Here is an 11,773-nt window from a genome sequence, read left to right on the forward strand (position 1 = left end):
CGTCGAACTTTTTCTTGCCTTTCGTTCGAAATAGCGTTAACTCGAATTTTACGTTCCCTCGATCTATAGCGAACTTTTGTCCTTTCGCGAGGTCTCGCTGCCGCGGCGAAAAAGAAAAAAGAAACAGGCCTTTAAAAATAGTTGACACTTTGAATGACGAACAGCCGAGAACATTCCGGATGATATCCAAACAGCGAATCTGCAGAATTGACGTTTCTACCCTGCAAGAGACACTTGTAATACATCGATGACTCGCCATCTATCTTCCGTTCCTCCGCATCGAGTGGATGATGCCCTTGCGGCTCAGGCGAAACGCTCGATATTCGTGCGCCCAAGTTCGTGGTTAAAATCATAAATCACAGCAGGCAAACACGATATTCGTATTCAAGGATATTTGTTTCGATTTTCTGATTTTAACGCCGGTCCGTGATCGGCTAGGAGAATTTCGATACGACGTAATTGAAAACGAGGGCAACCTGTTAGATTCGAAGATGCAGATCATTTCGAAATAAGAGGAAAACCGGCGAGATTTCACGGAGGTCGAAGATACAGCTATTAAGACGAACGATATTTGAATGTTGAATCTCATCGCGAGAGAAATTTCGTCTACTAGTTTCGAAACTAGCAAATTGCTCCGCTCGTACTTGGCTCGTACGTTTCAAAATTGATGAAAACAAGCCGATGGATATCGAAGATACGAAAGTGTACCGTGTTCACTCGGCTCGCGTCGAACGTATTAAAATGTAAAAGCCAAGAGGAAAGAATTTCAAGCGATGCAACTTGAAGGACGCTTGGAATTTCTAATCGGCCGAGTTTAAGAAGTACGTATTATTCGTATTATTGCAGCCATAATCTATTCCTTTTAACTCTCGGCTCTTTCATGCCGGAACTCGATATACGATCGCTGTCTCGTTCTCTTCTTTTATTCACCCTGCCGTTTATTCTCGCGGAGATAGATGGTCGTGTTTTCTTCGACCATCAAAAGCGAATCGTACGTCGAAACTGTCAAATTTTACCGGTCAAAGAGTTTCGAAGTATGTTTCGAATGATGAAATCGCGTTTATCGGAAGAGAAGGAACGATGTAAATTTCATATTCAAAGGCGCAAACGTTTGTTACTACGAATATTAGTTGACCATGAATTTACAGCGCACTTCAGAAACTGCTCCGATTTTGATAGACTCTGAACTGATATTTGCCGGTTTATTCAAATTACCAGAGCGTGCATATTTTTCAAAATTCGTATCTTTATAGACACAAGCGGAAAAATTGTCTCGTGTAGCGCTGTTACGACAAGTACCGTTGCTTGCAACGCTCGACGTATTTTTACGCGTTACGCGCGTCGTATGCTTTTTTCGCGTCTCAACACTTTGCACTCCGAATTTTATTTCAATTTCGCTACCAGCAGCTTTTAAGTGTTTTATTTGAAATTTACTTTGACCAAAAAATAAAACAATTTAAAAAAATAAAGGAAGAAACGAATTCGCTTAAATACCAGTATTGAGATACGTATAATTTTGTGCGCTAGACTAGATTGGCCGCGTAGTAGTGACACACGTATGTTAATATGAGTGTGTGGAAGTATGTGTGTGCGCGGTGTCTCGAAAAACAGATGAATGTAACTGTTTCGTTGACAGTGTGATATGGAAGATGGTGAGACAGAGAGAGTGCTGAAACGCGTGCAAATGTATATCGACGAAGATCCTGGAAATCGTTTATTCAATAAATCTAAAACTATTTTAATATGAATTCTAAGTGTAACCTTAGTGTTCCTTTACTTTTATTTCGCCGATTAAGATCCACAATTCTCAACAACCAGTTTTATTCACACTATTGTTGTATTTTGTAACGTTTAAGTGTATGGTATACCTTGAAACAATTTCCTGGATCCAATGTTGCTTTTCTTTCGCACGTTTCACAAAAAAGGTGGGACTCTAAGTGTAGCCTTAGTGTTCCTTTACTTTTATTTCGCCGATTAAGATCCACAATTCTCAACAACCAGTTTTATTCACACTATTGTTGTATTTTGTAACGTTTAAGTGTATGGTATACCTTGAAACAATTTCCAGGATCCAGTGTTGCTTTTCTTTCGCACGTTTCACAAAAAAGGTGGGACTCTAAGTGTAGCCTTAGTGTTCCTTTACTTTTATTTCGCCGATTAAGATCCACAATTCTCAACAACCAGTTTTATTCACACTATTGTTGTATTTTGTAACGTTTAAGTGTATGGTATACCTTGAAACAATTTCCTGGATCCAATGTTGCTTTTCTTTCGCACGTTTCACAAAAACAGGTGGGACTCTAAGTGTAACCTTAGTGTTCCTTTACTTTTATTTCGCCGATTAAGATCCACAATTCTCAACAACCAGTTTTATTCACACTATTGTTGTATTTTGTAACGTTTAAGTGTATGGTATACCTTGAAACAATTTCCTGGATCCAATGTTGCTTTTCTTTCGCACGTTTCACAAAAAAGGTGGGACTCTAAGTGTAGCCTTAGTGTTCCTTTACTTTTATTTCGCCGATTAAGATCCACAATTCTCAACAACCAGTTTTATTCACACTATTGTTGTATTTTGTAACGTTTAAGTGTATGGTATACCTTGAAACAATTTCCTGGATCCAATGTTGCTTTTCTTTCGCACGTTTCACAAAAACAGTGGGATTCTAAGTGTAACCTTAGTGTTCCTTTACTTTTATTTCGCCGATTAAGATCCACAATTCCCAACAGCCAGTTTTATTCACACTATTGTTGTATTTTGTAACGTTTAAGTGTATGATATACCTTGAAACAATTTTCAGGATCCAGTGCTGCTTTTCTTTCGCACGTTTCACAAAAACGGTGGGACTCTAAGTGTAACCTTAGTGTTCCTTTACTTTTATTTCGCCGATTAAGATCCACAATTCTCAACAACCAGTTTTATTCACACTATTGTTGTATTTTGTAACGTTTAAGTGTATGGTATACCTTGAAACAATTTCCTGGATCCAATGTTGCTTTTCTTTCGCACGTTTCACAAAAACAGTGGGATTCTAAGTGTAACCTTAGTGTTCCTTTACTTTTATTTCGCCGATTAAGATCCACAATTCCCAACAGCCAGTTTTATTCACACTATTGTTGTATTTTGTAACGTTTAAGTGTATGATATACCTTGAAACAATTTTCAGGATCCAGTGCTGCTTTTCTTTCGCACGTTTCACAAAAACGGTGGGACTCTAAGTGTAACCTTAGTGTTCCTTTACTTTTATTTCGCCGATTAAGATCCACAATTCTCAACAACCAGTTTTATTCACACTATTGTTGTATTTTGTAACGTTTAAGTGAATGATATACCTTGAAACGATTTTCAGGATCCAGTGCTGCTTTTCTTTCGCACAAAAAAAGGTGAGAATCGACAAAGAAGCTCCTGAGATATAAACTGATGTCGACGTAGGAGTGCAAAGGGTTAAAATTGTCCATAAACGAACAAAAATCCGCAAGCTGATAATTACTCGTCGTCGAGTTGAATAAAAAATGACGAGAATGTGAGAATCGTGGTCGTCTATGGATCGGGATTGGATTAGAACAGATCGATATCGTTAAAGCGAAACTTGGAACGTTTCAACGGTAACAAACTATCCAGACAGAAAAGGAAACGATATTTCCTTGCTGCTGAGGCAATCCGTCGGCGGAAGCGTAGCGAAACGGAAACCCGATGCAATTGCAATTCGAACGTCATCGCGCTAATCCTGCACCGGCAAAGAACGTCGTATCGTTGTATGCCACGGTATTACCCCGAATCTTCTTATCGCCGCTTAGCAGACTGTATCAACGGATTTACGTCTACAAAAGAAAATCACAAAAGATGGACAATTTTTTATTTTATTTCTCATTGCTGTTACTCTTGCATAATGCGATCCGACCAAATTCTACTACGTTCGTTCTTCTACGTTCGCATCCTTCTTGTTCATTTCGTTTTTATCGTGCATCAAAGTTTTACGAATCTCAGGATCGAGTTTATTCCCCGTCTCTTTTATGTAAAGAAACTTGACCACTGTCTGCAGCTTTGCATATACATACAACGTACATGCGAAGGAAAATCTTCCGCCTTGGAGCGATGTAACTCGACTTTGATTAATTTATACGACGGTGCTACGTATACAAATGTATTAGACCAACGATATACGACTCCAAAGTGCAACAAACGACGATTAATCTAGACACGTTGCTGTATAGTAAAAATCGTGCTACTTTTGTCTTGATACCTCCGCGTTATCGTAAACTTGACGACGTTGGAAGATAGGTGATCAAATCTCGAAGGGAATATCGCTTGAATAAATATGGAAAAAAATATGGTTGATCGAAAGTGACAGAGAACGTGGAAAGAAAGAAACGCGAGAGTAAGCTGCGGATGAAATGGAAACGAAGACGCGTTCCGGTATCTGCGGCGCGTTAATAAAGTTTCTTAACGGCGTGGCGCAACTTTCATTAGGGAAATGACAAAGTAAGGGTGGCGGCGACGGTGACTGGCGGCCTTTCGAAGAAAATCAAAGTCGGTCTCTCTTATACCTCGGCCTGTTTAGCTTGCGTGACTCTAGTTGCGACGATACCGAATATCATTAGCCTGAATATCGAGCGAACACGCCCGAACCGAGCTTTTGTTTTTCGTCGCCGGGATCAGACGCTCCTTCGTCGAACTGCACCGTCCTCGTAAAACCGTAGGACGACGTTCTTCCCTCCTGTTCGCTGGCGCCACTCTCCTAATAATGGATCGGAGTATCTTTTCAAGGTTTCCCGTTTTCCTCCGCTTTGCCCATCCACCCGACCATCTTCTATTTCTTGTGCCGTGTGTGTACGTTCAAGCAGCATTATTTATCTCTATTCCGTTCGCTATTCCTGTTCGCCTCGCAAAACAAGATCCAGATTTATTTATGGTGCGTTAAGCTTCGCCGGCCGTGGAAAACCTTCGCTGTGGAACAACTTGTCACCGGTTCGTATCTAACCCACTAACGCAAACAGAAAAGCGACGAATGCTACGCGCGTCATAGCGCGATTCTCCGTGTGTCGAAGTTGACACGATTGACGTTTCAGCGATATACAATAGCCAGCCGACGAGCTGCCGCGTCTCTGTGAATTATGTTCTAATGGCGCTACTTCGAGGCACACGCTCCACGCTCTGTCTCGTACGAAAGCGCCTTGTTTCACGGTGTCGTGTGCAATTACTAGACGTTCCTCGTGTCTCGCGCCAGATAGGAAAGCGCCGTTGAAGAATTTTCCAGTTTGTTCGACGTACGCTGTCTTTGGTGATAAAAGGATCGCATTCGTGCGAGGATCGTGGCAGCAGCAACGTGAAAGCGCGGAGTTTGTCGACGAAATGGCAAACGGTCCACTCGAATCGAAGAGCCGGTACCTGGGCAAACGCTCCAAGTTCCGGGCACAGGAATTCGCTGCTGTGATCCGAACCCACGTCGAATCGTTCGAACGAGCAAATTTTATTTTCGTCGAAGGCTGACGATAAGAGACGTTACTCTTAGAGAAGAGAGGAAGAATTTTTGCGGGCAAACGAGGACACCTCGTATTTACAGCGAACATTTTCGAAATCTGAATTATCAGCAAGACGAATATCTCTGACGTCTGACCGATCGATCGAACTGTTCGCGTCAGAATTGAAAGTGGCGCAATTAGAAATTCATCGATGGAGAGATACGCCGGCTATTACGCGCGTAAATACGTAAAACTGCATCTTCGCATCCCGTTTGATCCCATGCGTGGTGAACCTTCCTCGATTTCAGCTTGTCAGCCGTTCCTTCTAAGAGTACGGAAGTTTGCATCGAGCAAAGCAAAGTGGATCTACGCTTTAACGCGCTCGCTGTTATTTTAATGTTGCGTCGGATCGCAACAACGATTGTCGCTTAAGATAGAGACAGTCGCGTGATTGAGAACAGTACGCAACTCCAGCGGTACGTCCGTAGATGGTTTGGCATTTTAGCATCGTTGCAATTTACTCTCACTGCGTTCGCTTTATGAGCAAAACCTTGCGTTTCACGCGACTTATAAGATAAATTACGATCATTCTGCTGGTACGTACACGTTCGTTTCGTTCGAACGACATTTTCAGGATAATCAGTTTATCGTCCGCGAAGGGAACCTTCTTCCTAGTACGTGACTTCGCGTTCCTGATGATGTAAGTACTTACGTCATTCAGTAGCCTCTAATATTGCGAACTATCAACCCCAGGGAAAGATAAACATGCGCTAACGTTTCCCACAGGATAATATTGTCACGCAAGTTGGCCCACTCGTTACCATGCGTCACGACATCCGCGATAATATCGTTTGGTAAGAGCAGCTCGAAACGACTATTTTATCGAAGCTATTACGACAATAAGTTCCGATGCATGAACGGTGAAGACACGGCTGATTGTTAGCGAGCGAGTTCACAAAAGATATCGTTCGTGAAAGTCGACGAACCTTGGCTCTTTCGAATACGATCGTCCTGATTATTACGTATTATCTCTGAAACGTGCGTTGAAAGTCATAAAATCATACAAATACGAATAAACGTCCGTGATCCAATTGCAACGACCCAGTGATTTTTCGAAAAGTTACGTCCGAGCTTACCGTGTCGTTAATCTCGCGAGGATTAAATTTCCTCTGTAAAAACTCGTAAATATCCACGTACCGGACAATTTCGCTGGATTTGAACGTGGAAAAAAGGAAGAAACGTTGGTCCACGTTGCTTCGAAACGACCGCGAATGACGAACAGATAGATAGAGAGAGAGAGAGAGAGAGAGGAGAAGGAGGAATTCATTTCTTAACGCAATGACGTCCGTCTGAGTAATCTACGCTTCAGTAAGGAAGGCAACGTTCCTGGCGGAATGCCTTGGAATGCCGACCGGGAATCCAAGGTGGAACCTCATTATGCATCGACCCGAATTTCCTTGAGATTAGTCCGCGAGTATGAACCGCGACAAATCGGACCGACCTTAACAACAACTTGCCCGAGAAACTTGGCGTCGCCTTCTCCGACGGATTCGCGGCCCAACGACCCGATCGTTTCTGTTCAACCTCGAAATACCTATGTGACCGGCAACTTTTCTTCCAAACGCAGAGTCACGGGAATCCGAGAACAAGGAAAATCGATGAGGAGCGACGCGCGCCAGCTGGATTTTCATCGTTCGGAAACGAAATTCCGTCGAAATGGAAACGTTTAATTTCTGGTGAACTTCGAACGAATTAACGACGTGGGTCGAAGTTACACGCTTGAGAATCGATTATTGTAAATGTCAGTGTGGAAGAGGGTGTGCCGTGGGTCGAGTAATAAAGAAGATAGCTGGCATTTTTACGACACGTGTTTGCAGGCTGTCCGAACGAAACGAGGCTACAAAAGTTCATGGTGGATTACGAAGAAGAAGCTACGCGCAACAGTCTTTCTACGTTTTACGAATATTTCGCATCGCCAAAGATTTCTTCAGCCTGTTAACAGGCTTATTTTTCCGTCGTGCAAGGACTTGCGCCATTTCAACCCTTGCGTTAATAGATCGAGGAAAAACTCGTAGCCAAAGAAATTGGACGATTTACGTGGCTCGATACTTAGGGAGAAAGATTTATTCTTACTCGTCCGCGAAAGATGGTCGATGAAACGAACGATGCGTCGATACGAAAGCTCGTTTTGGTATCTTCTATGAAAACAACTTCGCAGAAAGGTCGTACGGAAGAGATGGCTGACGGTGATACTCGGGGTGCCGGTACTAAAGAAAAAACACGTTGGCCTTTTAGTGGCATTTAGGTATTATCCTTTTTAACTCGAATTAACGATCGAGCTTTTACGACAGTTGCAACACGAAGGCTTTTCTAATTAATAACAGACATTGCACGAAGCGTTCACAAATTTTTTTATCGATTTTCCATTAGCCGGACTATCCGCGCTAACAACTCGTTAACATCGTTCTCGAAAATTGGAGCGATCAAAGGTGTAAAAACGCGAGAAAAGGAATCGCGTAACGAAGAAATTAAGAGAATGGTATCCGAAGCTCGTCGATTCTGTTAAAGGTTAGGCTTCCTCACACCAACTATCCGCTAGAAGCGCGTGTTTCTTGTTTGTTTACGAATCAAACGCATCGTCCACGTCCACCGTCCAAACCGAGAAACTTCGATCGGATCCGTATATAAACCCTACTATATAGTCTATCGTGATAAAGAATAAGCTGCTCCGTCGACACGAAGAAAACACAACGACGATATCGAAACGACACGACTCTTGCAAGAGCACGTGTTTACGGAATCGGAACCGATTCGTTCTCTAGTTACCTGGTTGACTTTAAAGAAGATTCGAGCCACGTACGCGCGTATATTTTATTGGAAGGAAAAAAGCGATGCACGGTAACGGGGATGAAGAATGGAAAGCGCGTAGTCGGGCAGAGACTGAACGACGAGCAACAGAGATGTTGCTCGTTCGAGAGGGAGAATCTCGCGGTCGATCGTTAGAAATTCGACGACTTACCACATTTTTTGAAACAGAGGAAATATCGGTGAAGCGATTGTGTCGCGTATCACGTGAGCCGGGCGTATCCGCTAGTCATATCCGCGTTGACGCACTCGCGGCGACCACGATCCCTCAACGCCAGCACTTCTTCCACTCTTTTCGCTTCCTATACTCAGCACTCTTGTCCTCCTTCCTCGACGACTTCTTCTTCTTCTTCCTCTTCTTCTACTTCAGAAGCTTTACTCGCCTCTGTTCGCGCTACGCGACAAAGGACCGACCACGACGAAAATGCCGCTTAATACGCGCGCTAACCTTCCATCCAATGGGAAGCCAGCCGCCTTTTTGGTCCCCTGGTCGGTACAGTCGGTCGTAATAGTCGTTTGCACCGAAGCGGGAAAACGAAAAGCGGGCTTTTAAATCGGTTTCCACCTCTTCCGTATTACGTTGCCTGGTACACTGTCGCTACCACTAGGATCGCTAGGATCATCAGCACACGAGTAGCAGCATCACCGTGGCATCACTAGCGGAGAACACCACTACCAGCAGCCGCTTGACACGCACACGTATCTACCAGCGAACGAGCATCGCTACCACCGCTACGGATTTCCACCACTCCTTCTTCTCGCCCTGTGTTTAAACTTATAAATAGATATCTGGGTGCGTTCGATTATATTTATATGTACGCGAATATACGCGTATATACGCGATACATCGGTGTATACGTTTCTCTACACCCTCACGCTTCCACGAACGCAGAATCGTACCAGCGTGTACCTGTTCGCGAGCTGCGCGTATTATTCATGATGCACCTAGTTACGCGTTCGCTCGTTCGTCTCTCTTTCTCTCGCTCCTCCTTCGCCTCGTCTGCGAACCACCACCACCTCCACCACCTTCTTTTCCTCCGCCTCCACCGCCTCTTCCAACCCCTCCCCTCCCTACCGTTCTGAGAAAGCTTTCCCTAACCCTCGTCGATCGCGTTCACGGCGCACACCGATCGGATGGATCGTCCGGTCTTGCCGAAAGAAACTCGCCAACTATAACCGAGCGAACAGCTCGAGGAACAGGCGCGAGAAACGCGATCGGTCGAACCGATTCTTCGACTCGACCCTCCTCTCCTTTCATCGTCACGAATATATCCGACAACGGATCGGAGAACTAGGTGGAAAAAAGGCGTCGTCTACGTCGACGACAAATCAATCGAGTACCTTACCTTCTCGCTGCGTGCCGCTCTTCTCTCATACTACGGTTATCGTCCAGCTCGCACCCTGGCCAATCTTCTCGGCGATCTTTCGTGCAAATGGATCAACGCAATTCTGATGGCTCGGTGTCGTATCGTAAACGATACTCCAGGATCCAGACGCTCTTCTCTTCCGGGTTTCTCTCTCTCTCTCTCTCTCTCTCTTTCTCTCTCTCACTCAGTCTCTCTCTTTCGCCCTCCCTCGGTCTGCTCGCGTTCTCTGCCTAGCTCGCCTTCCCTTCTTCAGCTTTCCTCCTGCTCGCACTCGCGAAACATTGGCTTTTCCGTTGCGAGCATGGCCGTACACAAACTCTCGTCAAACCCCACTCGTTCCAGTTCGCCGTAACGCGTAGCCGTGGCCCCTTGTACTCGCGCACTTGCTTCTCGACTAGATCGTTCCGTGACCGTTCTACGACCGGGAGTTGCTCGGGCGTTGATTCGATCGGGGGGAAACTGCACGCAAACGTTAAAAACAATTTTACCAAAAATATTCACCCCCCGACCGGCGACGGGAAACCACCGAGCTTCGGCTTTCTCTAGGGTTTTCGAAAATCCGCTCGATGAAAAACGGCGACGATGACGACAACGACCACGGTGGCGATAGCGACGGCACACGACACGTTCGACTCAACGATATGCTGCCGGTTCGACACCAGCGACGCCTGGCGTCGCGACGCCCCGCTACCCTTCCTCTCTGCCTATGCGTCCCCTCCACCGTTCCGTCAGAACGGCTACGAGCACGGCGTCGAACAGCTCCGCGCCGCGTCCCTTCGTCGCCGCTCTTCGGCCACCAGGATCGAGCGAGATCCATCGAAGGACGAACAGAGAAAGCCGAGAATCACAAGGGAACGTACTTGACAAAACCACCGACGAGAAATAAACGCGTTACGAATGGTGAAAGAGGATCCACCTAGCCACTGGATGCGTTTCGATCAGAATCAGCTACGAGAATATAATTATTATGTTTTAATCGGTCGTAACAGATATCGGAAGACTACGACGATTCGTGAGCAAATGAATTTATCTCTTTGATATTAAGGTTATAGCATTTAGGCAATAACACGTACAAGTATCCACGTTTAAATGTAAGTGTAAATGTGGTCATCGAGAGGGTAGAAATTTCGTTTTAATCGCAGAAACATTAGCAATTTGTCTTTGTATATGGGTATACGCATCGAATAAATCGTATGTTTTCTATTGCGCGATTCGGGTGTCTATTTATACGATCGATTACGGACAAGATTGTTGCTATTTCAACAACATACGACAAAGCGTTAACGCATCCTAGAAAAGGTGATGAACGCAAGAAGTACGGTACAACTGTCGTAATAAATATAATGCCGCATCACGCGCAAGGTAAGCGTAACATAATATGAATGATATTAATCTGTAATTAAAAACTAGATTTGGAATAAATCCTTTTCGAGATAGTCTAGTATAAATCATACTTAACGAAGAAACGTAGAATTTTACCTGTCGTTAATATTTCATTGCCAATCTATACCTCTACCTTTTATCTTGATAATCTTTAGTATTAATATTGATTTTATTGAAATTTACAATGCGAATCGAATCGGAAAGGGAAAACTGGGAGAAATCTGATATTTGATAAAGTCTTCCCTAATTGCTAAATCAAGTGGCGCCATCGAGTGAGTTTACCGGCACTTATTTTTGTTACTGGATCTGCGATAAAACAGTGCAAGAGGAGGAACGTTTTTTCGATATATGTACGTATGGAGACGTTAGTAAACACTTTTATTTTCTAATAGAAGGAAATTACATGCCCACCGTTCCGTAGTCAAGTTTTTATATGACAATTTTTGTACCTTTTTTATGTACGTACAAATAAGTGTGTTCTATAATTAACAACGAGTCAGTCTACCCGTAGAACCTTATTCTATTCTTAAACTGTTCCGACTGAAGAGAAAAGATAAGCCGGGGTTGCCGAGGGTCTGTGTTTTATTTATACAACCTTCTCTGTCTGACTATATTTATATACGTATATTGAGAAAGCAACGACTTTAAACGGTGCACAAACAAGTAAGAACACCACGTGTTCCTAAATTTTTAAA

The 11,773-nt window shown here is 43.9% G+C and overlaps 1 protein-coding gene across 3 annotated transcripts in view; it reads right to left on the bottom strand.

Moving 5' to 3' along the window:
- LOC117208331 (muscle calcium channel subunit alpha-1) overlaps positions 1 to 10,177 on the bottom strand; it is a 60,630-nt gene extending 50,453 nt beyond the window's left edge. For 2 of the 3 annotated variants that reach the window (XM_033449434.1, XM_033449415.1), the window contains exon 1: positions 9,675 to 10,177. The gene's annotated coding sequence lies outside the window, so the exon portion shown is untranslated. Of the gene's footprint in view, positions 1 to 8,482; positions 9,292 to 9,674 lie in introns of those variants that run through there. The other variant, XM_033449416.1, reaches the window with a different exon arrangement.
- Positions 10,178 to 11,773: the final 1,596 nt, after the last annotated feature.

This window comes from Bombus bifarius, unplaced genomic scaffold (assembly GCF_011952205.1).
Source record: "Bombus bifarius isolate JDL3187 unplaced genomic scaffold, Bbif_JDL3187 scf7180000008062, whole genome shotgun sequence".
NCBI lineage: Eukaryota > Metazoa > Arthropoda > Insecta > Hymenoptera > Apidae > Bombus > Bombus bifarius.